The sequence below is a fragment of the Meles meles genome, chromosome 2 (assembly GCF_922984935.1).
Source record: "Meles meles chromosome 2, mMelMel3.1 paternal haplotype, whole genome shotgun sequence".
NCBI classification, from domain to species: domain Eukaryota; kingdom Metazoa; phylum Chordata; class Mammalia; order Carnivora; family Mustelidae; genus Meles; species Meles meles.
Genome location: NC_060067.1, coordinates 156,021,610 through 156,046,669, shown reverse-complemented (window position 1 = coordinate 156,046,669; position 25,060 = coordinate 156,021,610). Strand labels below are relative to the sequence as shown.

General features: G+C 39.7%; 1 protein-coding gene across 2 annotated transcripts in view; it reads right to left on the bottom strand.

Annotated features, from left to right (window-relative positions):
* The window catches only part of BLK (BLK proto-oncogene, Src family tyrosine kinase), a 67,730-nt gene that overhangs the window by 22,627 nt on the left and 20,043 nt on the right, over positions 1-25,060 (bottom strand). The window contains exon 1 of one of the 2 annotated variants that reach the window (XM_045985326.1): positions 20,681-20,706. The exons of the other annotated variant lie outside the window; for it this stretch is intronic. The gene's annotated coding sequence lies outside the window, so the exon portion shown is untranslated. Of the gene's footprint in view, positions 1-20,680; positions 20,707-25,060 lie in introns of those variants that run through there. 2 annotated transcript variants of the gene reach the window in all.

Genomic DNA, 25,060 nt, shown 5'->3' with positions numbered 1-25,060 from the left:
CTTCTCTCTCTCACTCTTCTGTACTCTCCCTATCTCTCTCTCAAATAAGTAAATAAAATCTTTAAAGAGAAAAAAAAGAATTGATATTGAATTTTATCAGGTACTTATTGAATATCTTTTAATATGATAATTAAATTTGTTGATGTGATGAATTCTGCTACTGAAACGTCTCTTCATTCTGAAATAAAAGCTGTTTGGTTACAATTCACTAGTCTTTTTGATACATGGATGGATCCTATTTGCCAATATTTAATTTCAAATGAGAACCAGTATTCCTGAATGTGTTCTGTGTATGAGGAGTTAACACCAAGATAATGCTGGCTTTATAACATACAAGGGAGCTGTCCACCTTTTTCCTATGGTCTTGAACTGTTTAATAACCTTGGGACTCTCTTTTTTAAAGGCTATTTAGAACTCCAAGGGGTCCTTTTATAAAAAGTAGGTCTTTAGTAAATTTCTAATTTCTTCTACAAGAATTTTCCAGTTCCCATTTTTCCTCTCCCATGCACCATTTTGATGATTTATATGATTTATGGGTCTTTGATTTCCTCCACACTTTCCGGTTTGTTGCCATAAAGTTTTATGTAGTATTGTCTTGTAATTATTTCAACCTCTTCTCTTTCTTATGTCCTCTTTCTTGTTCCTAATATAAATTAAATTAACTTTCAATAACAATTACAATTTTTAATTGGATAAAGTTATCTGAAATTTTATCTGACCAAATAAAGTTTTAATCTAGCTTTAAAATAATGATAAAGTAGACTGTAATCAAAACAGCATAAAATTGGAATAAGAACAGACATATTATCGGTGGAGCAGAATAATAAGCATGCAAACAGATTATAGTGCATTTGGAATCGCATATATGAAAAAGGTACATTTTACTTCAAAGGAGAACTGATGGTTTATTTTAATAAGTGACATTTAATAAGTGGCTGTCTACCTAGAAGAAAAGGCAATCAAACCCCTACCTCACACCATATTAAAAAATAAATTGCACAAGTACTGAAAAAAATATTAAAAATTTAAAAAAATTTAATTGAAAGAAAATTTAGGAGACTATATATATGACTCAGAGTTTGGAAATAACAATGAACAATGATAGAATAGTCAGAAGCTGAAAGGACAAAAAGCCATATTGATAGCAAAAATACAGGTTTATAAAAGTGAAAGGTATTGGGGCGCCTGAGTGGCTCAGTGGGTTAAAGCCTCTGTCTTCGGCTCAGGTCATGATCCCAGGGTTCTGGGATCGAGCCCCGCATCGGGCTCTCTGCTCTGCGGACAGTCTGCTTCCTCCTCTCTCTCTCTCTCTGCCTGCCTCTCTGCCTACTTGTGATCTCTGTCTGTCAAATAAATAAATAAAATCTTTTAAAAAAAAAGTGAAAGGTATTATATAGTTAAAGAAATCATTATGAAGTCAGTACCTGAGCAATAGGTTGGGAAAATGATTTGCAAGGCATACTGCAGATAATATACACAGAGCTCATGTAAATAAACAAGAATATGGTCTAGCATACAACCCACTCAATAAAAAAATGAATAAAGATTGTGAATGCTAGTTCATCCAACACAAATCCCAATAGCTAAACAAACATGTGAAAAATAATAAAATTACTTACTGATCTGGAAATGCAAATTAAGATAATAAAATAATCACATTACATCAATAAGATTGGGGAAAAATAAAAGGAATGATAATACCAATTGTTGATTGGAAAGCAAGGGAGAATTACATTTTCATACATTCCTGGTAGAAAAGTATTTAATATAATTACTGTTCTTTCATTCATCTCCTCTTCCCCATTGTATTTCTAGGATCAACCCGCAGTGACAGCTGGGATCTTTATCTTAACTCATTTTTGAATCCAAATTGCCTGGCAAGGAGTAAGGACTTAATAGATATTTATCAGATAAATAAAATATGAAATATTACTGACTGTGTAGAAATTTTTCCAGTTTTATTAAAATTAAAGAATACATATATCTTTAAATTTACAGTCCCACTTCTGGGAATCTCAGAGACTAATCATAATCAAACCTACATAATCAAACATCATTATGTAGGAATATATGTGATATAAAAATGTTTATTGCAGCAATATTGGTAGCTACAAAAAGCAAAACAAAAAAAACTGTAACTGCTCACCATTTGGGAGATTGTTGAATAAATATGCAGTTTTTAATATATCATACAACTCTTAAAAAGAATGTACTACATCTTTGCAAGTGAAGCTAAGAGGACTTTTCTAGAACATGCTGTTACATGAGAAAAGCAAGATGCACAGAGGTGCATAAAATTATTCCATATTTGGAAATACCAAAGAATGAGAAAAGAAACCTCTATGCAGACAGGCATACATTTTTATGTTACATGAAGAGAGGTTTAGGAAGATGAACGCAAAATTGTTTACTTTCATTATTGGTGGGGGAGGTAGAAACAGACAAGGGAGGTGGAAAATGAAAAAACAAAACAAAAGCAAATTACAAAAATCCTGTGTGTGTGTGTGTGTGTGTGTGTGCATGCATGCACGCATATTGTGGCCCAAAAAGATATTTCCTAAAATGTTAATGTTGTTTATTTCAAGTGATAGGACTTCGTGTAACTTTTACCTTCTTTCATATGATTTTATATGTTCCTTGAATTCTTTAATAGGAAGCATATATTATTTGTACCAGCAGAAAAAGAGAATACCAGTGATTGGTCCAGCAACAGAGAGGCATAAGGCCTGGAGCCAGGGCCAGCCCCAGTTCTTAAGAACAGCCACTGAGTAGCCACGAGGGCTGCTTGAGCTTCACGCCTTTTCTGACTTCTCCCGACCTCCTGGCTCAATGAAGGGTCAGCAGGCAGCAGCTTCTAGAGTTTTTCCAACTTGGACTTCTGTTTCTGCCACTGCCCAAATGATCAGCCATATCTGGTCAGCCATATTGCCAAGTTTAAACTTCCTGACAAACGCTTTTGTCCACTTAAACAACGTAACGGAATGTTTAAACAACTTGACAAAAAGTAAAATTCCTGAAATCAAATCACCCACTACTTATACTTCTTTGTCCTTCAACTCCTTAACGGTGTATATACAGATGACTTTCCACGGTTTCTATACATACATAGGTTCTCTATGGGTCCCTCCAACCCAGTGACTCTGACTGGAGACTAGAGCTACTCAGGAGGCCATGTGAGAACTAGAGCTGTGTCTGGGGGCTGGGGCTGCCCCCTGCTGTGAATAATGAACACCCACATACTCATCACCCAATTCCATAATTGTACACTACTTTCTCGACATTAAGACAAATCATTTTATAAATAAAGGATTGAAACTTTCTGAAATGAAATAAAACAAATGGCTTGAAACATGCCATGTCACTTTCACATACTTTGCATACATCACTAAAATGGGAGACATTTCTCACATAACCACAATGTCATTATCACACCTAACGAAGCTGGCAATAATTCCATGGAATTATCTAACAGCCTATCTGTATTCATATTTCCCCAACTGTCTCAAAATGGCTTCTTGCTGTTGGTTTGTCCTATTTGGGATTCAGACAAACTTCATACATCACATGTGATTGTTCCGTCTCTCCCTCTACTAGAGTAGCCCACACCCCCCACTTTGGTTAGTTTCATGCCATCATTTGCAAAAACCAGGTTGGTGGTCCTATAGAATATTCTAGAATATTCTAGAATATTCTAGATTTTGGATTTTGCTCCCTTATAATGACTTGTTTCTCTATCTCCCTATTCCTTGGACATAGACTGAACTCAGTGGGTTCCATGAGATCCAGGTTCATCTTTTTCTTGTAGGGATGCCTTATGGAAGGACTATGTGCTCCACATCACATACTATCAGGAGGCTTACGCTGTCTGGCTATGCCACTTTAACGGTGCTAACATAGATCTGGGTTCAAGTGATGTTGGTCTGATCTCTCCATTGCCAAGTTCCTCATCAACACTTCAACTAATAATTCCACTAAGGGCTACTAAATGTTACTAAATACTGATGCTCTAATTCCAACATTCCTTCCACATTTGTTAGTAGTGAGTTGAAAAATTAAAGGATCAGAAAGAAAAAAAATGCCATGTAGAGTTCTACCAGGGTTGAGTTGTATTTGGATATAAAGAAATAGTGCTTTTCCAGAGACATAGAGACAGAAATGAGTATTTTTCACTGGCTGGATTGTAGAAGGTATGACGGAATTATTCAAGAAACTGCAGTTATCACCTTGGGTGATAGCTTTAAATACTAGTAGCATATTTATCCCGTACTGGTATAAGACCAGATACAGAGCTGTAACTTTTGGTTGAGCACGTGGGGCCCCTGAAGCACGTAAGAACCCCTGCCAGGGGCCAAGCTAGAAGTGATTCAACTTGCAGCGTGGTTGTGCTCTTGGTCAAACTGACTGCCAGTTCAGGCACATTGAGGAGATACACATGTGGCTATTTCAACTTTGTAGAGTAAAAATATTTCCACAGTGGAAATTTACTCCCCACTGTGGTAGGGTTAATAGAAAAGATTTTTGAGTGGTAAAATGTTTGAGGGTGCTGAGCAAGCTTCAGGAAGGAAGACAGCATTCTTGTGAATCTGTGTTAAGTAAAATACAGACACATGTTGACTGAGTCACCCACATTTGATTCTGCTGACATAGAGAAGCTTGAAATTTGGTAGGCATTTATGAGGAAAAATGGCACTGTGTTGATATCTAAGTTCTTGTTATAATTCCTAGCCTAGAAAAAATTCCCTTATTTGGAGACAGCATGCAAATTTATATTTTTAAAAAACCCACAGTGATGATAATTAAAACATGTCTCTGTTTTCCTAAAACATAAATACAACTACTGTTATACTTAGTATTGATGGGACTATGGGTCTTAATCTACTTTTTAATTTCTAAATTTTTTGGCATTGTTTTCCTTAAAAAAATTGAACAAAAGATCAAATCATGAGTTCACTACTGCCTGATGGAGTCAATCATGCTTCCCTAGCACAACTGTTCTCAACCTTGGTTTGCAGTACAACCAACTAAGAGTCTGCAAATTCCTGAGGCCCAGCCCTAGCAGTTCTGATATTTGGGCCAGGGTGGGGCTCCAGGGTCTCCATTTTTTTGAAAAGATATTTTATTTATTTATTTGAAAGAGATCACAAGTAGGCAGAGAAGCAGGCAGAGAGAGAGGAGGAAGCAGGCTCCCCCCTGAGCAGAGAGCCCGATGTGGGGTTCGATCCCAGGACCCAAGGATCATGACCTGAGCCGAAGGCAGAGGCTTTAACCCACTGAGCCACCCAGGTGTCCCGGGGGTCTCCATTTTTAACAAGTGTCCCCAGCGATACTGATGCAGACAGGTTCACCAACCCCACTTCACAAAGACCCTTTCTTTATTTGGCTGCACTTTTGTAGTATTACTTGTAAAATGTAAAAATGATTAAAAAGACAGCCTGCAGACCTTGGGTATTTCTTCATATGAGCCCCTCATAAATAATGCCGGTGATCTTGTTTTTAAATGAAATGAATTTTTCTATCTTCCCTACAGATATTCTTTATGTATTAACTATTTCTGCAGTTTTTGACATGGGGAAATAACTTCCTTTTCTGTAATAACAGCTAGCCTCCCTATGGTACTTGCCAGTTTGTAAAGCATTTTCACACTCTGTACCTTAGAAAACTCTGTACCTTAGAAAACCGTTTACCTGTGAGCTAAACGGAATCACCATCATCCTCCTCATCCCCAGACAGGACACTGAAGGCAGGGGGGTAAAGAACCTGAGGTGCAGAAGAAGGATTTGAGTCTCTCTTCTGTCTTCAAAGCTTTGTTCTCTCTTACTGAGTTTACAGGTATCTTCCCAGGTCTGTCTATTCATGACTTGGACTTCTTCTTCTTCTTCTTTTTTAAGATTTTATTTATTTATTTGACAGACAGAGATCACAAGTAGGCAGAGAGGCAGGCAGAGAGAGAGGAGGAAACAGGCTCCCCGCTAAGCAGAGAGCCCAATGTAGGGCTTGATCCCAGGCCCTGAGATCATAACCTGAGCCGAAGGCAGAAACTTTAACCCACTGAGCCACCCAGGTGCCCCTTTGACTTGGACTTCTTTAAGAAGACACTATTTGGGGCCTTCTGGGTGGCTCAGTTGGTTAAGCGTCTGACTCATTGATTTGGGCTCAGGTCATGATCTCAGGGTTGTATGATCTAGCCCTGTGTTGGGCTCTGTGCTTAGTGTGGAGTCTGCATAAGATTCTCTCCCTCTCCCTCTGCCCTTCTCAACCTCCCCACCCCATTCCTACTCATGCATGCACATACACACACACTCTCTCTCTTTTTTTTTTTTACTGAATTTTTCCATTTTATTTATTTTTTCAGCGTAACAGTATTCATTCTTTTTGCACAACACCCAGTGCTCCATGCAAAACGTGCCCTCCTCGTTACCCACCACCTGTTCCCCCAACCTCCCAGCCCTGACCCTTCAAAACCCTCAGGTTGTTTTTCAGAGTCCATAGTCTCTTATGGTTCGCCTCCCCTTCCAAATTTTTTTTTTAATAAACATATAATGTATTTATGTTTATTAAAAAAACACACACTCTCTCTTAAAAAAAAAAGTCACTATCCATAATTCAGTCTTTTTGAGCCACCTCTCCAACATTTATTAAATGCAACCCAGAGATGGAATGTGTAAACAGAAGGGAGGGTTGTGCAGAAAAGCACCTTTATCTACCAGGTTTCGGGGGCAGGGAGCACACACTTGAACTGGAAAAAATGGGCTTTATTTTATGCTTTCAAAGATGAAGCTGGAAAAGATTAAAGACAGAAAAAGAAATGAAGAAAAAAGTCTCAGACCCCTGACATTTTGGGGTTAATTGTGATTATTGTATGGATTTAGAGACACAGATGTCCAGAGACACAGAGACTTAAAATTAAGGTATAAAACTCTTCATTGTTGGATTTGCCTATTACATGAAAATATGTACTAGCACAGTGCCTAGTACTCCTTCTTCCTCAAGGTTGGAGGCTATGCCATGTGCGCTATATGTAGTATGTCTATGCCTGACAGCAGACATACTTCCTCCCATTTTATATACAGAGCAACTGAGGTTCAGTGAGGTTTAAGGACTTGCCCAAGACCATACAGGAAACCACATATTTAAAGATTTTATTTACTTATTTGTCAGAGATCACAAGTAGGCAGAAAGGCAGGCAGAGAGAGAGAGAGGAGGAAGCAGGCTCCCCACTGAGTAGAGAGCATGATGAGGGGCTCAATCTCAGGACCTGAGATCATGACCTGAGCTGAAGGTAGAGGCTTAACCCTCTGAGCCTCCCAGGTGCCCCATGGGAACCACATATTTAAAAACCCATTCTACTTGGCGTTGAAGTCTGACTGCTCTCACTCTGTTCCAAAGCATAGGAAGTAATAAAAATAAGACACTTGTGACGAGATTTTTAAGTTATTCATTTATTTATAATTCCTGTTCTAAGTCTCAGTCTGAGCAAGTTTTGTTATTCCAGGGCCAGGCAAATTTGTCTAAGTAAGCTACCTTACTGAGTAGTGCTAAATAATAGATTAATCTCACATCGAGGAAGGACTATAGTGGCATCCTTTAGGGTTCTAACTTCAGCCTTTCTTAGTCAATATTTTCTCAGCAATTTGTATGCCGACTCAAAAATTTTGTTCATTAGATTATCAGAACATATAAAATGAGGGGAAAAACTAACAGAGCCAGATTAAAAAAAAAAAATCCCTCAGGAATGAAAGCCTGAAACTAACAAGCTGAATTAAAATAAGAGTAAAAAAAGCATGCAATTAAGGCTCAAAAAAATCAACCAGTGAGGCATCATAGCAGAAAGGCCAGACTCAGTAATAGTGTGTGAGGGACAACATAGTGGGTGTGGTGGAGAGAGCACTTCCTGACTTTGGGAACTCACAGAAATGTGTGGAATTCTGTCTTTGCTGCTTAATAGCTGTTTAAAAGGCAATGTGATTTATTTACTCCAAACCTGTTTTCTCATATGCATAATGGAAATAGCATTCTTACCTTGAATAATTACTGTAAAGAATAAAGATAGTATATATATGAGGTTGCCATGTAGATTGGGCTACATAAAAATAGTAATTTTTGCCTGGAAAAGATTTAGATGTTCTAGTAGGTATGAAGTTCACAAATCTAGATACAACCACCATCACTACCAGCATGGCCAATAATAGCAACTAATATGATTATTGTTCCCAGTCAGTACAATTAGCTTTACAAACCTTGGATCGCTTTTTAAGGAAGCCAGTCTTATTACCTTCTTACTTATTTCTTGCACCTTCAGAAGACCCCACACAACTTAATGAAAATGCACACTCTGTCATTCTATTCAGGGAAGTGGTCAATGGAGAAACAATCTCACATAGCTTCAGAGGAAATCTATATCAACTATCAATACAGAACGATGTCCTTTATGCATAAATATAAACAGTCAACCCAGTGTCAAAAGAATCAGAAGAAACTGAGCAATATTGAAGAAGGGATTAACAATAAGCAAATGGAATAATTCAGGAGAAAGCAGAGATAGAGTGCAGAAAATAACTTTTAAGAAAACCAATAATTAGTGTCCTCAGAGAGATTATACATGATATTGTACAAATTTAAAAGGAATATGTTTATGTGAAAAGGAAAAATCAGAAAAAAGGAGTTATTATGAATGAAAAATATGTTTGAAAAATATTAAGATGGATACAGTGGGAGTTCCAAGTTAATGATCTAGATTATAATGTCAAGCAGCATCCTAGAACAGCAAACAGTCAAGAACGTTCGCTGCCACCATTCCCATTCAACACCATACTGTAAGTCTAAGCTAATGCAATAAGACAAGAAAAGGAAATAAATGGCCTACAGGTTGAGAAGGAAGAAAGACAACTCTTCACAGATGACATGACTGTCTATGTAGAAAACCCAAAAGAATCAACAACAAAAAAACCCTCTTGGAACTAATAAGTGATTATAGCAAGGTTGCAGAATAAGGATTAATAAACAAAAGTCATTTGCTTTTTTTTTACGATTTATTTATTTATTTATTTGACAGAGATCACAAGTAGGCAGAGAGGCAGACAGAGAGAGAGGGGAAGCAGGCTCCCTGTTGAGCAGAGAGGCTGAGGTGGGGCTTGATCCCAGGACCCCTGGATCATGACCTGAGCCGAAGGCAGAGGCTTTAACCCACTGAGCCACCCAGGCGCCCTGTCATTTGCTTTCTTATATAACAGCAATAAAGCATTGAAATTTGAAATTAAAAACACAATACCATTTACCCCAAACAAATGAAAGACTAAAGTATAAATTGAGCAAAATATGAACAAGATGTATATGAAGAAAGCTACAAAATTCTGATGAAAGAAATTAAGAAAGATCTAAATAAATAATAAATAAGTAAATAAATAAAGTTTGTTTCATTTACAATGACAGGAAGACTAATATTACCATCTCAGTTCTTTCCAACTTGATTTACAGATTTAAGGCAATCCCAATTAATAGAACAGGGGACCAAGAAATAGACGGCCACAAATATAGCTAACTAGTCATTGACAAAGGAGCCCAGGCAATTCAGTGAAGAAAGTATATTCTCTTCAACAAACAATGCTGGAACAAATCGCCGTCCACACGACAAAAAAAAAAAATTATACATAGACCTATACCTTTCACTATAATTAGCTAAAAATGGATCATGACCTAAGCATAAAACATGAAATTATAAACTCCTAGAAGATAATGTAGAAGAAAATCCAGTTGACCTCGGTTTGGTGATGACTCTTTTTTTTTTTTTTGGTTCAAATTGATGATTTTATTTCTATCTTTAATGCTAGCAGAGCAGTCCAAAACTGACTGATGTACATTGATATGATTTCTAAGAATCAAAAAAAGCAAGCCTTGATCAGTTTGATCGATAAGAGACTTAATAGTATGCCATAATGAAGAATAACACTCTTTAAAGGAACAACAATATTCAACATTCCCTATAAAAATCAGTATCTGACACCCAATAAAAATTAGTAGGCACACCATCTGCAACAACATAGTTGGATCTAGAGGGTATAATGCTATGTGAAATAAGTCAGTTAGGAAAAGACAAATACCATTTGATTTCACTATGTGGAATTTAAGAAACAAAGCAAGTGAACCAAGGGAAAAAACAGACTCTTAAATACAAAGAACAAACTGGTGGTTACCAGAGGGGAGGTGGGTGGGGGATGGGTGAAATAGGTAATGGGGATTAAGAGAACACTTATCTTGATGAGCACTGGGTAATGTATAGAATTGTTGAATAATTATGTTGCACACTTGAAACTAATATAACACTGTATTTTAATTATATAATTAAAAAAAGAAAAAATTAGTAAGCCTGCAAAGAAATAGAAAAACATAACTTGTAGCCAGGAGAAACACAAATCAACAGGAACAGAACCAGAAAGTAAGTCTATGTAATTAGTCTACAAGAACCTTAATACAGCTATTACAAATTATATAACTAGACTGGGGTGTATAATTGAAAATCATGATATATGGGGCTCCTGGGTGGCTCATTGGGTTAAGCCTCTGTCTTCAGCTCAGGTCATCATCTCAGGGTTCTGGAATTGAGCCCTGCATCGGGCTCCTTGCTCAGCGGGAAGCCTGCTACCCCCTCTCATTCTGCCTGCCTTTCTGCCTACTTGAGATCTCTCTCTCTCTGTCAAATAAATAAATAAAATCTTTAAAAAATTAAAATCATGAAATAGAATAGGAAGAGAAAAAAAAGATAAAAAGGACGCAAATCAACCATCTAGAGATGAAAAATGTGATCTGTAAAACAGACAAAAAACACCTCTAGAAGGTAATAATAGCACATTATATCCTGTAGAAGAAAGACCAGTGAGCTTGTAGGCACAGCAATAGAAACTATCCACAGTGAAGCACAGAGAGATATGAAACTGGGAAAAGGGAATTGGGCTCTAGTGAGCAATGAGACAGTATTAAGTGGCCTAAAACCATAATTGGATTATCAGAAAGGGGCTGGAAGAGAAAAAGACATCTTTGAAGATATGAAAGATGGAAATTCCAAGTGTGTGAAAACCATAAACCCAAAGATTCAAGAAAGTCAATCAGTCTCGTGTATGGAGAAAATGACATCAAGTTATATCATAATCAAATTGCTGAAACCCTGTCAAAAAGAAAAAAAAATCATGAAAGTTGCTAAAAATGGATATGCTATATTTCTAGAAAAAGACCATAGCAAAAAATCTTTGTGATTTTGGCTTAGTTAAAAAAAAAACCTTTTGGAATATAAAACCATATATAGGGATGCCTGGGTGGCTCAGTCAGTTAAGCATCTGCCTTCAGCTCAGGTCATGATCTCAGGGTCCTGGGATTGAGTCCTGCATTGGGCTTCTTGCTCAGCGGGGGGTCTACTTCTCTCTCTCTCTGTCTGCTGCTACCCCTGCTTGTGCTCTCTATCTCCCTCTCTGACAAATAAATAAAAAAATTTTTTTAAAAACACACCAAAAAAACCCATCAACCATAAAAGAAAACTTGATGGACTTTTTCAAAGTTAAAAACTTCTACATTTTAAAAGATACTATTATTGGGGCACCTGGGTGACTCAGTCAGTTTAGCATCCAACTCTTGATTTCAGCTCAGGTCATGATCTCATGGTCGTGAGATGGAGCCCCATGTTGGGCTCTGTGCTGAGTGTGGAATCTGCTTAAGATTCTTTCTCTCCTTCTCCCTGTGGCCTCCCAGCCCCACTTATGTACACACTCTCTAAAAAAAAATACATATATATATGTATATATGTGTATATATATGTATATATATATGTATGTATGTATATATAAATATATAGAGAGAGAGAGGGAGCGAGGACTATTATGGAAATGAATATGTAAACCACAGACTGGGAAAATATTTGAAAAATATATATCTGATATAAGAATATGTAAATAAATTTTATAACTTCATAAAAGAAGATAAAAATTCAATTGAACGAATATTAGAACAGAAAAGATAGATGAATGGCAAGCAAGCACGTGAAAAGGTGCTTAATAGTATCGACTTCTTTGAAAATAGCTTTTAAAAATCAGTGGGATATCCCTACACACCTGCGATATTTTGCTAATATCAAAAACTGATCACATCAAGTGTCGGCAAGGCTGTGGAGAAACTGCCACTTTCTTACAATGTTGATGGTAAGGTGAAATGGAACGGAAACTTCAGAAAACAGTCTGGGAACTTCTTATCTTGTGGCCCAGAGATTTCATTTCTAGTTATTATTCAAAGAGACATGCAACAACCCTGTGACCGCAGAGACTTGTATGCATCTGTTCTTAGGAGCTTTACTCTTATTAGCTCCCAACTGAAAACAAACGTGCATTAATTGATGAATGGATTTAAAACATTGAAGGTTGTAACAGACAACTGATACCTATAAGGACCTGTTTGAATCTCAAGAGCATTGCGCTACGAGAAAGAAGCTGAACACACATGCAAAAACATGCTGTATGTTTCCTTGTATATGAAACTCTGTATGAGGCAAAACTACAGTAACAGAAAGCTGATCGGTGTTTCTCAGGGACAAGGGGATGGTGTCAAGGGATTGAACAAAAAGGGCCTTGGGGAAAATTTTGGGAGTGATGGAAATAGCCCACATTTTGACTGCGGTCTTTACCCAAAGGCATATATTTGTAAGCCTCATAATTGTACACTTAAAATGGGCAAATTTTGTGAAATGTCATTTATACCTCATTAAAGCTGATTTTTAAAAAGAGGATTTGGAGGCCATCAAAGGGTGTTGAGTTGCATATTCCATGGTGTGTTGAGTTCTTAGCAATTTGGAAAAGACTTCTTCCTATTCTGGCATCTTTTTTTTTTAACATTTTTTTTTAAAGATTTAATTTATTTATTTGTCAGAGAGAGAGAGCACAAGCAGGCAAAGTGGCAGGGAGAGGCAGAGAGAGAAGCAGGCTCCCCACTGAGCAAGGAGCCCGATGCAGGACTCAACCCCAGGAGCCTGGGATCATGACCAGAGCCAAAGGCAGCAGCTTAACCAACTGAGCCACCCCGGCATCCCCTATTCTGGCATCTTAAATTAAGCCTTAAGAGCATGAAATTTCCCCTCGTATATATGCACAAGGCACACACATCCACAGGGGAAAATTAATGATGCTATTAGGTATGAAACAAATGACTCTAGAAAAAATGGGCAAAAAATATCCAAGAAAGAGGATGGCATGTGAGATAAAAGAAATAGTGGCAGAGGGACACCTGGCTGGCTCAGTCCATAGAGCATGTGACTCTTGATCCCGGGGTCATGAGTTTGAGTCCTACATTGGATGTAAAGATTACTAAAAAAAAAATTAATAAACTTTTAAAAAAGAGAAATAGTAGCAACTGAGTGTGACTCCAAATACATAAGGGAAAATAAAAAAGACTTCTGACTGGGGCACCTGAGTGGCTCAGTGGGTTAAGACCTCTGCCTTTGGCTCAGGTCATGGTCCCAGGGTCCTGGGATTGAGCCCTGCATCAGGCTCTCTGCTCGGCGGGGAGCCTGCTTCCCACCCCCTCTCTCTGCCTGCCTCTCTGCCTACTTGTGATCTCTCTCTGTCAAATGAATAAATAAAATCTTAAAAAAAAAAAAAAAGGTTTCTGACAAAGGAAGAGGCCCAGAATACATGCTTGTGAAGTGGAAGAGCAAATTGCAGGAGCTTTGTGTAAAATGATCTCTGTTGTATTGACCCTTGTTGGTGGGGGCGGGGGAGGGGTGCAGAGGCAGACCGTGTATAAATATACCTGCAAATGAAAAGAAAATGTCTGGAAGCCCTTCATAGAAATGAAACTGCTAACAGAGCCACTTCTTGGGAATGAAATTCACAAGCCAAAGGATTGGAGGACTTTACTTTTTTTCTTTTTCTTTTTTTAAGGTTTATCTATTGTAGAGAGAGGGAAAGAGAGAGAGAACAAGTGGGAGGAGAAGAGGGAGAGAGAATCTCAAGCAGACTCCCCTAAGCATGGAGTCCAATGCAGTGCTCAGAGGAGGCTCGATCTCAGGACCCAAAACCAAGAGTCCCGGGCTTAACAGACTGCACCACCCAGGTGCCCCAAACTTTACATTTTTGCTTTACATACCTCAGTGAAATTTGGATTAAACACAAAGCAACATGCTCAAATACATAATACCATTAAACATCATTTTAAAATGTGAAGTTAAAAAAAAAAGAAACTAAGCAATTATCTAAAAAAAAATATCGGAACATGTGACCTTGAGCAACATCAGAAAGCATGAATGACGTGATGGAATTCTGTCCTTTCTGTGCTCCATCCAAGCTTGGAGCACTCGCCCTCCTCTTACGAATCACATTAAATATGCTTTTCTCTTTACACAAGTAATCAGCTTCTGTTATAGGAAATCCAGAAAGTAGAGAGGAAGACAAAAATTACTTATAGCACCATCATCCAGAGAGATTACCACTGTGAACATTCTGGTACATAATTTTCCATTGCCATTTAAAAAAAAAAAGCAGAGCTGGGATCATTATCTACATCCTGTTTGGTGGTGACCTGCTTTAAAAAGAGTGTATCATGTCCATCTGTTCCTGGCATTACCCATTCGGCCTGTAGTATACATTACAAGGCTGCAAGGCATCTTATCAGTAAGTTGTACCGTACTTATTTTACCCATTGCTTTTGTACACACCCAAGCTGTTTCCATCTTTTAGTATCAGAAGGAAAGCGGCAAGGGTGCCCTTTGCTCATGTACTTATCCTTGTTCATGTCCCCCGTTAATCTTGGTTGAGGTTAAAAGTTCTGGAAGTGAGATTGCTAGGCGCAAGATTGTAACACTTTGAAGTCTTCTGATCTATTTTGCCAAATCGGCCTTCAGGCATTTCATACCACAGTATATGAGTATGTATTTCCCTGTACTTTCTCTGAAAAATATTATTATACTCTTCATGCTAAGTTAATTTATTTTTTAAAACTTGTCTTTCACTTTTTAACCTAATTTTTCATAAGCAGGTAATACATATATGTGGAAAGTCAGAAAAATTCGGATCCATGCAAAGGACAAAATAAAAATGACCTGTAATCCCGCCACATGTGGAGAATCACTATGAACACTTTCATGGTGAATTTCCAGAGTTTTTATAGAGTTTTTTATAGATGTATCTACACTTTTTAAAAACCGGGGCTCAGGGCACCTGAGTGGCTCAGTTGGTTAAGCATCTGACTCTTGGTTTCTGCTCAGGTTATGATTTTGCCGGGTCGTGAGATTGAGCCTCCATGGGGCTCCGTGCTCAGTGGGGAGTCTGCTTACAGATTCTCTCCCTCTGCTCCTCCCCCTGCTTGCATGCTCTCATGCTCTCTCTCCCTCTTTTTCTCTCTTCAAAATAAATATTTAAATCTTAAAAAAAATAGGGCCAAACTGTGCATACAGTATTATAATATAGTTATTTCAGTAAAGAGTATGGTAAGCTATATATAAGTAAATGCAATTTTGGAGCCAATATTAGTAACTACATGCCATGTGCAGACTCAACATTAATTTATTTAACCACTATTGGTCAAATAAGTTATTTGCAACCTTTGATCATTACAAATAAACCCATAACAAACATCTTTGTAAAATATATATTTAGTCGTTGGTCCAATTTTTTTTTTTAAAGATTTTACTTATTTATTTGACAGAGAGATCACAAGTAGATAGAGAGGCAGGCAGAGAGAGAGAGAGAGAGAGAGATCACAAGTAGGCAGAGAGGCAGGCAGAGAGAGAGAGAGAGGGAAGCAGGCTCCCTGCTGAGCAGAGAGCCCGATGCGGGACTCGATCCCAGGACCCTGAGATCATGACCTGAGCCGAAGGCAGCGGCTTAACCCACTGAGCCACCCAGGCGCCCCTGGTCCAATATTTTTAAAGCTGTTTTTCTATAAGTGGAACTACTACATCAAGGAAGATACATAGATGTCAGGATCTTCATCTCTGATGCTGGATTGATCTCTACGAAGGTAATGCTCATTTACATTCTCACAGCGATGAAGGAAGCCCAGTTGTCTGGCCTTTCGTCAATGGCTTTTCTCAAATTTTAAAGAAATCTTTGTCAACCTGCTCAACTCACAGTTAAAATTTAAAATTTAAACTGAGGGTTTTGGAAGGGAGGGGGTGGGGGGATGGGTGAGCCTGGTGGTGGGTATCAAACAGGGCACATATTGCATGGAGCACTGGGTGTGATGCACAAATAATGATTCTTGGAATGCTGGAAAAATAAAATAAAATTTAAAAAAGGAGAGAGAAAAAGAAAAAAGAGGAAAAGCTTTTTATAGTTTTTTGGCTAAAAACTAAAAAAAAACCCCCATAATTTTAATTTCATTTTCTAATAATATTTATCCTGTATTTATTAATCTCACTTTACACTGAAGTGTTTATCATGTTCTTAATGATACACAAGATTCCTTTCTATGATAAATATATTTAATTTGTCATATATATTGTAAATATTTTTCTCGACTTGTCTTCTGCTTTTTAATTTATGGCATTTATTGTACATAGAAGGGTAATATCTTTATCTAGTCCATCTATAATTCTTACCAATTTTTACCTTTGGCATTCACACTTAGAAATGTCTTTGCCACCCCAAGATGATAGAAATATATAACTAGTTTAAAATTTTTTCACTATTATTTATGAATATTTTATATATTTGAAAAGCACACTAATGTAACAAGACTAATATCAAACTGATACTTATATGATGTACATCTACATCAGTTCCCTTTTCTTCTCCCTTCTCTTTTTGTGTCACAGATAAAACTAAAGCTTGATCATTATTTTCCTCTTCCTTTGTCTCCAAAAATAATAATTATCTCGAAGTTAGTGAGTGCTATTGCCACGTGCGAGTTTATACGTTTGTGACATATGGATAAACAGCCACAAACAATCTATACTTTTGCTTGATCTGTTCTGCAAAAGTGACTTCAGAATGCGTGTCACCTTTTTGCATTTTTTTTTACCCCAAATCGTGTTTTTAAGATTTGTTCATTTTGCTACATAGATCTCTAGGTCTTCTATTTTTTATCTTATTCCATTTAGTGAATAAACCTCATTTTATTTAACGATTTATTCATTTTTTTAAAGATTTTATTTATTTACTTGACAGACAGAGATCACAAGTAGGCAGAGAGACAGGCAGAGAGAGAGAGGAGGAAGCAGGCTCCCCGCTGAGCAGAGAGCCCGATGCGGAGCTCCATCCCAGGACCCTGAGATCATGACCTGAGCCGAAGGCAGAGGCTTAACCCACTGAGCCATCCAGGTGCCCCCATTTATTCATTTTTTACTGAAGAGAGGTTGTCTCCACTTTTTCATGATGACAAATTGCACGATGATGATCATAACCCCTTGTGCTCTCTGTGAGAATTTCTCCCAACAACATAGCTTTGATTGATTTTGTGGACTTAGAGGGCAGTAAGGTGAGCTCCTTCCTCTCTACTGTGAATTCCCAAAATGGACTTGGATCGGGTCATGATCCGGGCATCCGGAGATCAATCCCCTCACTGGGCTCCCTGCTCAGCGGGGAGCCTGCTTCTCCCTCTCCCTCTGCTGCTCCCCCTGCTTGTGCTCTCTCAAATAAATAAATAAATAAATAAATAAATAAATAAATAAATAAAATTTTACCCATGAGCAAAGACCCAAAACAGAAAATATATCCCTGAAGAAAAAGAATCAGGTAGAAGACCCCTATGAGATACAAATGCTTATTAAAAGCTGTGGCAATTAAGGGTGGAGGTGTATGAAAAAAACAGGGAAATGGAATAGAGAGACCCAAACTGACCCTCACCCATTTGGAAAGTAGTACATTCCAGAAGAGATATAGAAGATCACCAAGGAAATGACAAGCCATTCAATGCATGATGCTAGGACAACTGGTGCTCCATACAGAAAAAACATGAAATTCTATCCTTACCTTACAATTACTCTCAACTGTCCGATTCAAATGGATGGAAGAATTAAATGTCAAGGGCAAAAATTAAATTTTTTGAAAAATATATAGAATATTTCAGGAATGAAGAGAAACATTTTTGTTGACAAATCAAATACTATATGATAAATTAAAAGAAAATACATCTTTCTCGGGGCACCTGGGTGGCTCAGTCCATAATGCCTGACTCTTGATTTTGGCTCATGTCATGATATCAGGGTCGTGGGATCAAGCCCTGCATCAGACTCAGTTCAGAGTCTGCTGGGGACTCATTCCCGACCTCTCCCTCTTCACCCACCCCTGCTTCTGCATTCTCATCTTTCTCTCTCCAAACAAATTAATATTTTTTAAAACCCATCTTTCTCAATGATTTGAAATGTTTGCTTGTCCAATATTCAATTTCTATGTATTCACGGGCCTGTTTCTGGACTCTATTTTTTCCTGCGTAGAACCACATATATTAATTACTCCAGTTTAATAATGCAGTGCAATTTCTTCTTTTAAGACTTTCTTTCTTTCTCGCTCACTTTTCTGTTATAATTTAAGAATAATTTTGACAAGTTAAAAATGGCTGTGCTAATTTTTGTTGGTGTTACATTTAAATCCATGCATTAATTTTGGAACATGAGTTTGCTAATGTTATTATTGAAAAAAGAAATCTACTGGTGTTTGTGTATTTGAGTTATTTTATTAATTCTGATAGTTTTTCCATTACTTGTCTTAGATTTCTCAAGAAGACAAATATGTCATCTGTTACATCTTTTCCTTAAATATGTAATTTTACTGCTTTGTCTTGTTACATTATACAGGCTAAAAGTTCCAAAACAAAGCTAACTAATATCAATATTAGGCACGTCTCATTTATCTTGAATTTGGCTGTTGGCTTTCAGTAGATATCTGGAAACTTTTCCTTTACTCTAGGTTACAAGAAGCTTTCGCAGGAATGCCACTGAATTCTGTATAATGTCTTTCAAAATATCTATCAGGAGGGGCGCCTGGGTGGCTCAGCGGGTTAAAGCCTCTGCCTTCGGCTCAGGTCATGATCCCAGGGTCCTGGGATCGAGCCCCGCATCGGGCTCTCTGCTTGGCTGGGAGCCTGCTTCCTCCTCTCTCTCTCTCTGCCTGCCTCTCTGCCTACTTGTAATCTCTATCTGTCAAAAAAATAAATCTTTAAAAAAAAATATCTATCAGGACAATTATCAACAATTACGTTTCTATTTTGACTTGCTGATGTGACAGATTAATATATTTCTTAATGTTGAATTCTCTCATGATGGAATGAGCTTCTCTTAGTGACAATATATTAAATATATTTGACTCAAATCCCTTTTTAAAAAATATTTTTGCTTCTATATTGACAAGCCAATTTTATGTATAGCTTTATGTGTGACAACTTATTTTTTAAATAAAACTATAAACCTTGTATGAAAATAATATGTACTCATTATAGCAACAAATTTAAAAATATAAGACTTTAAAAAGAAGAACATTTCCTATAATCCCAACATGCAGAGGCAACTCTATTAATAATTTGGGGTATTTCATCTTAGTCTTTTCTGAGTGTGGGGGAGGGCATTTTTCCAAAGCTGAAACCAGTATGGAGCATGGTTGAAAATGGAATCTTTGAAATGGACTTAAATCCTGACTTCATGGTTTATAAACTACACCACATTCACCAGTATCTTTGATCTTTTGAAATCTCATTTTCCCAGGCAGTAAAATAATAACAGCCTCATGGGGAGAGAGGAGAGAGGCAGGAGATAGAGGCAAAGTCCGCAGTGCCTGGCGCAAATGGTCTCTAAATCATATTAGCTATGATCCGGCTGTACACACACTTTTGTATTCCTCTTATCACTGAACACTATACCATAGGCTTTTTTCATCATTCAGACTTAAAATAAACACAATTTTAAAATTTTGCCCTACTGTCTCTCTGTATGTGCACACATACATATATGGACAGCTTTATCTAATATTTGTGCAAAAATTGCTGCCTATATTTCGGGTTTCTTCCACCTCCGTTTAGGCTCTCAGAAGGAGCACTAATTTGGACGAATACTGTGTGTAGCTGTTTCAGGATCCCTGATCCAAACTGTCAGACTGCTTTCCAGAAAGAGTGTGACGATGTGGGTTCCCAGCAGCTGCGTGGGAGAAGGAGCTCCACCTGACTGCACCCAGGGCAGTCCAGAACCATCTCTCCTCTGCATGAGGACCTATTCTGCCCCCAACAAAGACCTTTCTGCACAGACCCTGGGCTGTGCTGCGGGGTGAGTGCCAGACACTCACATGACAGCCCAGGTTCTCTCTCTGGAGCTCTCTTTCTAGTTGACAGGTGGCCGATGAAGGGGAGCTAGTAAGGAAATGACCAACCATTTCCAAAAGAGGTAAGTGCTGGGCAGAAAGTAGAGGACAGTGTGATAGAATTATCTCAGATGCACTGGGTTACTCAGATGATGAGGAAAGACCTTTCCAAGGGGGTGACATTTTTGAAATGAGGCAACAGCTCTGCAGAGATTGGGAAGGGCAGTGGGAACAGTGGTGGGGAAGGCCCTGAGGACAGCACGCTCTTGGCACATTCTAGGAGCAGGAGGGGGTCTGTGTGCTTGGAACAGGGTGAGCAGGGTGGCTGGGTAGGCGAAGGCAAAGAAGGGGGGCAGGCCAAGAAGGAGTTGGGTTTTCTTTCAAAATACCACATTAAAGTATTTTAAACAAGGCTGACTTACCTTTTAGAAAGATCGCTGCAGCTGCTATGTGGAGGAGATAGTGGGGTGGGACCCCAGAAGAAGGGTTGCTTAGGAGGAGACAACCCAGGAGGCACAGTGACGAGTAGTGGGACAGGGGTGTTGTCAGGGGAACTGGGGGAAATCATAGAAACGGTGAGGTGCCAATGAAAAGGCGAGGACCTTCAGATGTGGTGGGGAGGGGAGAGGAAAGAGATACCCCTCCACCTCCTGAAGAATCAGAACCTTCTGCTGCACACCCTGCCCCCTGTTGTGGGGCATCTGCAGAAGTAGAACCCAGTGTCCAGCAGGATTTGGCAGGTCCATTTTTAAACAGTGAGCGCCCTGACTAAAAACATGGGAAGGTGGGTACTTGATCGGGGAAGACGATTGAAAGCCTTAGCTAGAGCCTGAATTCGGACGGAAGTTGGTATGCGCCTTGTGGATGAAGGGCCTCCAGGGCCTCTGTGAGGCCACAGGGCTGCTCAGTGGGGGGATACCATGTCTTCAGCAACCAGGAGAACCAGGTTCTAGACCTGATGCAACCTTCGAAGGGCTGTGGGCCCTGGGCATTCCATTGCCTTCTCCCAACCTCTGTTTCCCCTTCTGTAATGTGAGCTCTGAGAGCCTGACCGAAGGTCAGCCATCTGAGGATGGTCAGCCATCTGAGGATGCTTGGCTCCCACATACTTCTGATGACTTTTCCTGGGGCTCCCTCACCCCTCCAGCCCCCTCTGTGCTTATGGGGCTGGGCTGCTCTTGATGCTTCCCCTATGGAGAAATTCAGGGAAAAGGTACTTTTCTGGCTTTCCAGGAGTCACTCTCAGCTCTGAGAGGGGGTCCCTGACTCAGAGGGGTCCAGTTCTTGGGGTCCCACCCTTACTCCCTTACTTGGGAGTAAGACCCCACCATGTCACGGGGCCAAGAGCTCTGACTGCAGAACAGGGCTGCACCGGAAACGGGGCTGGGGTGGGGGTGTCTCCTGGGCTCTTAGCTCGGCCGGGCAAGGAGCATGGTCTCCAGGAGCTGGGTGGTGAGTTTCTATCCCCACAGGATGCCACTCACTCCCATAGGCCCAAGAGAAACTCTCAAATACATCTGAAAGCAGGTGAAGCACAGAAGAGCAAGGCATAAGCGGTGATAGCAGGAGGCTCTCCAGATTCTAGAAGTGTCTGGAAGGTCTGGGTGTGCTTGGAGGCTGGGAGGTTCATGATAGTCATGGTTCGCACAATAATGGGAATGTACTTAGTGTCACTGAACTGTACATTTAAAATGGTCAGTTTTGTGCGACGTATATTTTACTGTGTGCACACATGTGCACACACACACGCACAGGCACACCCCCTCACCCCCCAAAGTTCATGGATACCAGATAAAGCCCATGAGCCACACCCTTCTCTTCTCCCTCCTGGTCTCCTTCCGCTCTCCTTGCACCCACTCTGCTTCCAGCACATTGACTTCCCTCTTGGGAGTTCAAAAAACCCACACACTCCCACCTTCAAGAACTCGTACTCATTCTTCCTCTGCCTGCAATATCCTTCCCCAGACATTGCTGGCTCCTTGACCCCCTTCTGGTTCTGCTCAAATGTCCCCTGAGTAGCAGTGGGACCTTCCCTGCTCTCTGAAGATAACACAAGCCCCGTCCACGCCCAACCCAGGCGCTTCAGTAGGATTTGTTTTGCTCCATAGCCCTGATCGCCCCTTGACGTTGTATATGTGCAGATTTGTTCAGTATCCTCTTCCGCCACCGGAAGGCAAGCTGCACGAGGCTAGGCCTTTGTTTTTCCCACGGACATAACTCCATTCCCTGCATGTAGCCACTGTGCACAATGTTTCTGAGTGAATGAATGGATGGCCTCTCTTCTAACACGGCACCCGTCCTAATATCTACAATGGCAATGGAAGGTGTCATGGAATCTGGTCTTTGCAGCAGCCTTGTGAGGTTTTGGAGGTGAGGGTGCTGAGCTTGGTGTGATGTGGTGATGCGTCAGGAATCCCACTCCCTCACTCTAAACCTTGGCTTTTCTCTTCACCTCACAACCCAGACCAGTGCTGTCACTTTCCCTGTCGTAGCAGGAAGAGTGAGGATTGTAAATCACAGGGAATCCATGTCAGCTCCAGCTCTGTGTCTTCTTGGCAGGACTCTGCTCTGCTCAGCTGGGAGCTAGTCGGAGAGCTTCTGGCACCTTCTGCGTGCCGCACGCTACAGAAGTTATAAACCACGTACTGATGGTGGCTCCTTTATTAAACACACGCTCCACACTTTCACTTTCAATAGGCTCCCCTCCATAGTTGCTAGAGACAAAAGAGTGTCTCCCTTTGGGCATACTGGTAGGGCAGCTTAGCCACTCTTGTTCCCCAAGAAGAGACCTTCTGTGTATGCCTTGAAGGCCCAGCAGCATGGAGTGCTTCTCCCTGTGCTTCTACAAACCCGACCTGAGATTTCAGGTCCCCTGTTGCGCCTTCCTTCTGGGAAGGCTTTCAATGAGCCTCTGAGCTTCCTGAGGGTGCAGAGGGTTTACATAAAACCTGCAGGCCTGGGAAATCTAGACCAATCCATCTTTATTCCCCACCATTTCCTTCCTTCTGTGCCTTCCTCCCATCCTTCCCCCGTCCCTCCTTTCACAGTTACTGAGTGTGCTAAATACTTGTCATTTCTTTACCCTTCCACACCCATCGAGCGTTCTGATTTTAGTTCTTGGGGAAAATGGAAGAAGATGAAGAATGTATAAGACCCACAAGATTATCTTATTCTCCATAGACATCAATAAGTGTTTCTAGAGCGGATCGGGAAGACCCTGGAAAGCAACAAAAGATCAGGAGCAGCCCTTCTTCTGAGGACTCTGTGCTCCGCCACACGGGGAGGGGAGATCTCTCCACGCAGTCTGCCTTTTGCCGTCCCCACGCTCTGTGGTCTGAGGTCGTCCACAGCATTGTTTGTCAAAATTCTTTTCCTTGTTCACCATGACCCTCAGTAAGAAATACTGTGCATCTGTAAGCCAGGACATACCCAGCCATGCATGTGCTCACACACCCCTGCCACCATGAAACAAATGTTCAGGAAACCCTTTTTACCCTACTGCAAGCAATGCGAGTAGATCTTTTCTTGTCCGTTCTACTACATTTCTTTTTTTTTCTTTTTTTCTTTTTTTTCTTTTTTAGTTACTACATAGCTTTTTAAAGATTTAATTGTGGTAAAATAGGCATAACATAAAATTTACCATCTTAAGTTTTAAGTGTGACGTTCAGTGATGTTAAGTAGATTCACATTGTTGTGGAACCAGTTCCAGAACTTTTTCTTCTTGCAGTGTTGAAACTCTGTATCTGTTAAAGAGCAACTCCCCATTCCCCCTCTACCAGCACCCAGCAACCATCACTCTACTTTCTGTCTTGATGAATTTCACTTCTGTAGGTACTTCACACAAGTAGAACCATTCAGAATTTGTCCTTTTCTGATGGGCTCATTTCATTTAGCAAATGTTCTCCAGGCTAATCCAGGTTGTGGCATGTATTTGAATTTCCTTCCTTTGAAGTTTGAGTAATATTCCATTGCACGAATATGCAACAATTTGCTTGCCCATCGTTTATCCCTTCAAATATGGTGACTATGAACAATGCCACTAAGAAAATGAGGATGCAGACATTTCTTTGAGAACCTACTTTCAGTTCTGGGGGGCGTATACCTAGATGTGCAATTCCGGCATCACGGGGTCATTCTATTTTTAATTTTTGAGGAAGTGCCATACCTTTCTCCAGCGTGGCTGCGCCACTTTACATTCCCACCAACAGTGCACATGTGTCCCCCTTCTCCGCATCCTCGCCAACACGTGTTTTCTATTTTTTTTGTTAGTGGCCATCCTAAGTAGTAGGAGGTGATAACTCATTGGCCATTGACTTGTACTTCCCCCAGTGATTAGTAATGTTGAGCATCTTTTATATGCTGGCTGGCCATTTGTCTATCTCCTTTGGGAAAATGTCCATTTAAGTTCTTTGCCCATTTTAAAATTAGGTTGTTTTTTAGTTCTTTAGTTGTAGGAGTTCTTTATATACTCTGGATATTAATCCTTGATCAGATAGATGATTTGCAAATATTTTCTCCTGTTCTCTGTTTATTTCATGTTTTAAAGGCTGTGACAATCCACTGAATAGATTTTATGAACCATTAAAGGGCCATGATTTCCCATTTGAAACCACTGCTCTAAAGAAAAGAGGTGAATGAAGCAGCACGGGGAGGTGATGTCCCACCAGCTCTCTGCTTCTTACGACATGACTGTGTAGAGTACAAGGTAGAAAGGAGTGTCCTTCTAAGGAAAAATTATATTTTAAATGCATACACTATTATTAGAAAAGACAAGAACCTGCAAATGAAAGAGGTAAGAAGGA